We start from the raw sequence: 5,553 nt of genomic DNA on the forward strand, positions 1-5,553 counted from the left end.
CTAAGCATCAGTATAATAATATAGCAGAAAACTGGAGGTACAGGAAAGTATTTTTTTTTTATTTTTGCCCATCTATATGAACTTTGTTTTATCTACTTTACATATTTTAAACTTTACCTATATTTCAGCACATTTGCTGCATCAAAAGGGTACCAGGGGCCATGGAAATGTGTAATAAGGAAGCACAGCCTCCAGTCTGACAGTATTTCCTGTGGTGTTTTCACAGCTGTGGTAAAATGCTTTTATTTTTATTATTTTACAATTCATTGTCAATTTTTTGGATCATGAAACAGTTGTGGTATTTGTAATGATATTGTATATATTCCGTATACCTAATTGTTTTATTCGTTTTAGATAGAATGGTATTTTATTCTGCTACAAAATTCCAGCTGATTATGGAACTTAAGGCTCTACCATTTTGAAAAGTGTTGCTAAACTAAAGTAATTTAGCTTTTTGTGGCATTGAATAAATCATTCTTTTTGGATCACCTTTAGTTTGCTGAGGCCATTCTAGAAGGCTCAAATGGGTACCTTGCATGCTCACCTGCACAGCAAGAGAGAGAGCGACTGGGGTGTTTTTTTTTTAGGTCACTTGGTAAGTACCATGCACATGTATGTATTTAGAGTTTCTTATTGGTTGATTCCTGTTGAAAGAGTAACAATGCAGCAAATATGTTTCGTATGTGCTTTAGATAAGTCAGGTATTTGTGGTATCTGTCACAACACGGTGCCTAGGAAGAACAAGACAAGTGACGCAAAGTACATTTAAAAATAAAATTAAAGAAGCATTCTAAGCTTAAACATGTTTCTCCAGTCTCCAGTGGTCTTTTGATCTTTTGACATCAGATCCAACTGTGTAACTAGTTGGGGAGTAAAAATAAAATAAAAAAATATTTGACCCAACCATTTTTCATGCAAATGATCTTTCTAGGAAAAATGCTCAACCTGTTTAGTAAATATCCATAACAAATGTCTACCTGGGAATCAAGAGGATGCCAAGTGTCTGTTTTGCCAAGGTAGAACATTTTGGAATAAATGACCCTTGTGCCTACATTGTAAAATAAACCTTCTAATATTGCATAGTTTAATAAGGCTTTTTACATTTTGAGAGGCTAATAGACTATTATTAAATTTCACTAATAGATTGTCTGTTCATTTTAAAATTATTTCTAAATACATGAATGGAGGGACAAGACAGTTCAGAAGAAGGTAACATAAACAAAGAAACGGAGGGACAAGACCGCTCAGAAGAAGGTAACAGAAACAAAGAAACGGAGGGACAAGACAGTTCAGAAGAAGGTAACAGAAACAAAGAAACGGAGGGACAAGACAGTTCAGATGAAGGTAACAGAAACAAAGAAATGGAGGGACAAGACAGCTCAGAAGAAAGTAACAGAAATGCAGGAATTTGGGGTGAAAGCAGCTCAGGACACATGGGATAGATTGTACGTGGGACGTCCAGGATCTCGGCTTCTGGACGAGCTGTCCAGCTCAAACCCTGTTCCGTGGCTACTCTGGACACGCCCTGTCTATGCTGTGAATTGCAACAAGATCCGAGAAACTCGATACTTCACACTACCCTAAAAGTGGTTAGGGCATCAAACCACGAAGCGCTTAATAGGTGGTAGGTGGGAAAGCTGTACGTGGGATGCTGCGCCACGCCCCCTAGGTGATTTTTCCCGCCCCCGACGACTGCCTGGGCGCCGAGGGGAGGCCCGACGGCAAACACCGAAGGCGTCGGCTAGATCCTGGGGCCCCCAGGGGCCCTGCGGAACGGCCCTCCGTTTTAGTGCATTTTGTTGCAATCTGTCAATCAGCCACAAGCTGGCAGGCTCCTAGCCACAGACAGCCTATTCATCCCCCTTACCACCTATGTGACCACGAAAAGCCTATTCTTCCCCCTTACCACCTATGTAACCACGAACTGCCTATTTGTCCCCCTGACCCCCTATGTGACCACGGAAAGCCTATTAGTTCCCCTTACCACCTATTTGACCACGGAAAGCCTATTAGTCCCCCTTACCACCTATTTGACCACGAACTGCCTATTTGTCTCCCTTACCACCTATTTTACCACGGAAAGCCACGGACTGCCTGTTCGTACCCCTTACCACCTATTTTACCACGGAAAGCCTATTAGTCCTCCTTACCACCTATTTGACCACGGAAAGCCTATTAGTCCCCCTTACCACCTATTTGACCACGAACTGCCTATTTGTCCCCCTGACCACCTATTTTACCACAAAAGCCTGTTCATCCCCCGGAACTCATATTTTACACACAAAAAGCCTATTAGTCCCCCGGACCGCCTATGTGACCGCGAAAAGCCTATTCATCCCCCTGACCACCTATTTGACCACGAAAAGCCTATTAGTCCCCCTTACCACCTATTTGACCACGAACTGCCTATTTGTCCCCCTGACCACCTATTTTACCACGGAAAGCCTATTCATCCCCCTGACCACCTATTTGACCACGAAAACCCTTTTAGTCCTCTTGGCCATAATAATGATTTTATGATGTAAAACACTGAGTACAGTACATATGAAATATTGTATGACAAGTTCATATACATTACAACTCATCAATATTCATAATTACCTTAAAAAAGGTCTGTCCATGGAAAGCCTATGTAGGTACCATCAAGTAAGTTACAGGTGTCACTTGCTGATGTTGGGAATCGTTGGATTTTGGTGAATTTCACCACTGCATGCACAACTCATCAATATTCATAATTACCTTAAAAAAGGTCTGTCCACGGAAAGCCTATGTAGGTACCATCAAGTAAGATACAGGTGTCACTTGCTGATGTTGGGAATCGTTGGATTTTGGTGAATTTCACCACTGCATGCACAACTCATCAATGAAATGGCTTAATTTGCATAAAAATGCACTGTCCACGGGACCCGATTGGGGGGGCCCTGACGGTCCCCTGTGATGAATCTTGGGGCCCTGCAACCTTCGTGACCCCTGCGTTTCTGACGTGCCACCCGCAACTTATTCAGTGGAAACTCTAGAGGTGGTTCGCGGTCAAGGGGGTCTTTTTTCGGCCGATTGAGGGAGATACGGACACGGAACTCCGGGCACTGTCCCGGGGGACCGTGACGTGACGTATGTCAATTTCGGGTCGATCGGACTTTTCTGTCTCACTGTCCGCAAAACACCTGTGAAAACAAATGGAATAAGTTGCAGGTGTCAACGGCTCCCGTTCGGCCCCCGGGGGTCCTAGTGGCCCCAAACTTCACGTGCTGGTAGCCTAGGGGTGTCACTTGCCCACCCGTAACCTATTTGACGGGGCCTCCACAGGCTTTCCGTGGACTATTCGTTAACAAGTCATAATTTAAGTTCATAATCATTTTATTATGTTTCTTATTTAACAAATAAGTTGCACATGGGCACTTCCTGCATGACTCGGCAAAATCGCTGAAAGTGCCCACGTGCAATTTATTTGACGGGTTCCTTCACAATGGGATAATTTGCAGGTGTCAGCAGCCCCCGTACGACCCTAGGGTGCCCGAGGGGCCTCACATTTCACAGAAAGTTGCGTCACTTGGCCCTCGAAGACATACCGAGAGGGCTAGGTCGGGAGATGCCAAGGAATATATTTCTTTCCTCTTCGTACAACTCTCTGTCTCTCATAGGCCTCTGTTGGGGAAGGGCCTGTGGAGCAGTTTCTTTCTCAGTGCCTGATTGGCTCGGGAAGCATCTAGGGCCACGAAACTCCGGGACCCGATTGGGGGGGCCCTGACGGTCCCCTGTGATGAATCTTGGGGCCCTGCAACCTTCGTGACCCCTGCGTTTCTGACGTGCCACCCGCAACTTATTCAGTGGAAACTCTAGAGGTGGTTCGCGGTCAAGGGGGTCTTTTTTCGGCCGATTGAGGGAGATACGGACACGGAACTCCGGGCACTGTCCCGGGGGACCGTGACGTGACGTATGTCAATTTCGGGTCGATCGGACTTTTCTGTCTCACTGTCCGCAAAACACCTGTGAAAACAAATGGAATAAGTTGCAGGTGTCAACGGCTCCCGTTCGGCCCCCGGGGGTCCTAGTGGCCCCAAACTTCACGTGCTGGTAGCCTAGGGGTCCCCGAACACCATATAGAGCGGCCAAGCGTCTACCCCGAACGCAAAGTAGTCTGTGCACATTAGGAAAAAATGTCTCACACAGGCCCCATCCTCACATTAGGCCTAAAACCCTTTTGATTTAACTTAAGTGCCCAGAGGTCAAAAGATATCTGAACTGCAGAAACACATGTTTAGAAGTGATCTAGATTTCCGAAGCTCTGGCCCCCACGTCGGGGGCCCCTAGGCTACCACCGTACCGAATTTCGAGGTCCTGTGACCTTTTGACCCCTGTACACCCAACATCCCACTTGGGGGTCTTTTTTCGGCCGATCGAGGGAGATACGGACACGGAACTCCGGGCACTGTCCCGGGAGACCGTGACGTGACGTATATGTAAATTTCGGGTCGATCGGACCTTTCTGTCTAACTGTCCGCAAAACACCTGTGAAAACAAATGGATTAAGTTGCACGTGTCAGTGGCCCCCGTTCGGCCCCCGTTCGGCCCGAGGAGCCTCGAGTTTCACGAGAAGTTGCGTCACTTATCAATTCAATATATATATATATATATTATTTCATTTCCATTTAGTTTGTTGAAGTATTCAAATAACTCAAATAAAAAAGATAAAACTAAAACTTAATAAAAGTCCTAAACAGACATAATAAATTCAGACATAATTTAACTAAAATTAAAATAAATAACAAATACAAGCTCTGGCCCCCACGTCGGGGGCCCCTAGGCTACCACCGTACCGAATTTCGAGGTCCTGTGACCTTTTGACCCCTGTACACCCAACATCCCACTTGGGGGTCTTTTTTCGGCCGATCGAGGGAGATACGGACACGGAACTCCGGGCACTGTCCCGGGAGACCGTGACGTGACGTATATGTAAATTTCGGGTCGATCGGACCTTTCTGTCTAACTGTCCGCAAAACACCTGTGAAAACAAATGGATTAAGTTGCACGTGTCAGTGGCCCCCGTTCGGCCCCCGGAGGCCCGAGGAGCCTCGAGTTTCACGAGAAGTTGCGTCACTCGGCCCCCGACGACATACCGAGAGGGCTAGGTCGGGAGATGCTTCGGCCCGAGGAGCCTCGAGTTTCACGAGAAGTTGCGTCACTCGGCCCCCGACGACATACCGAGAGGGCTAGGTCGGGAGATGCCAAGAAACATTTTTCTTTGCTCTCCGTACAACTCTCTGTCTCTCATAGGCCTCTGTTGGGAAAGGGCCTGTGCAGCAGCTACTTTCTCAGTGCCCGATTGGCTCGGGAAGCGTCTAGGGCCACGAAACTCCTGGACCCGATTGCGGGACAGAACTTTTTTGAGGTAAATATGAATATTGATGAGTTCTAATGTATATGAACTTGTCAGACGGTGTCTCCAGAGTGTAGCACTGTACGTTTTGCATAAAAAAATTATTAAAAACTTAAATTATGACTCGTTAATGCATTGTACACAGAAAGCCTGTGGAGGCCCCGTCAAATAAGTTA

The sequence above is a fragment of the Sinocyclocheilus anshuiensis genome, unplaced genomic scaffold, assembly GCF_001515605.1.
Source record: "Sinocyclocheilus anshuiensis isolate Anshui unplaced genomic scaffold, SAMN03320099.WGS_v1.1 scaffold618, whole genome shotgun sequence".
In the NCBI taxonomy this organism is placed as follows: domain Eukaryota; kingdom Metazoa; phylum Chordata; class Actinopteri; order Cypriniformes; family Cyprinidae; genus Sinocyclocheilus; species Sinocyclocheilus anshuiensis.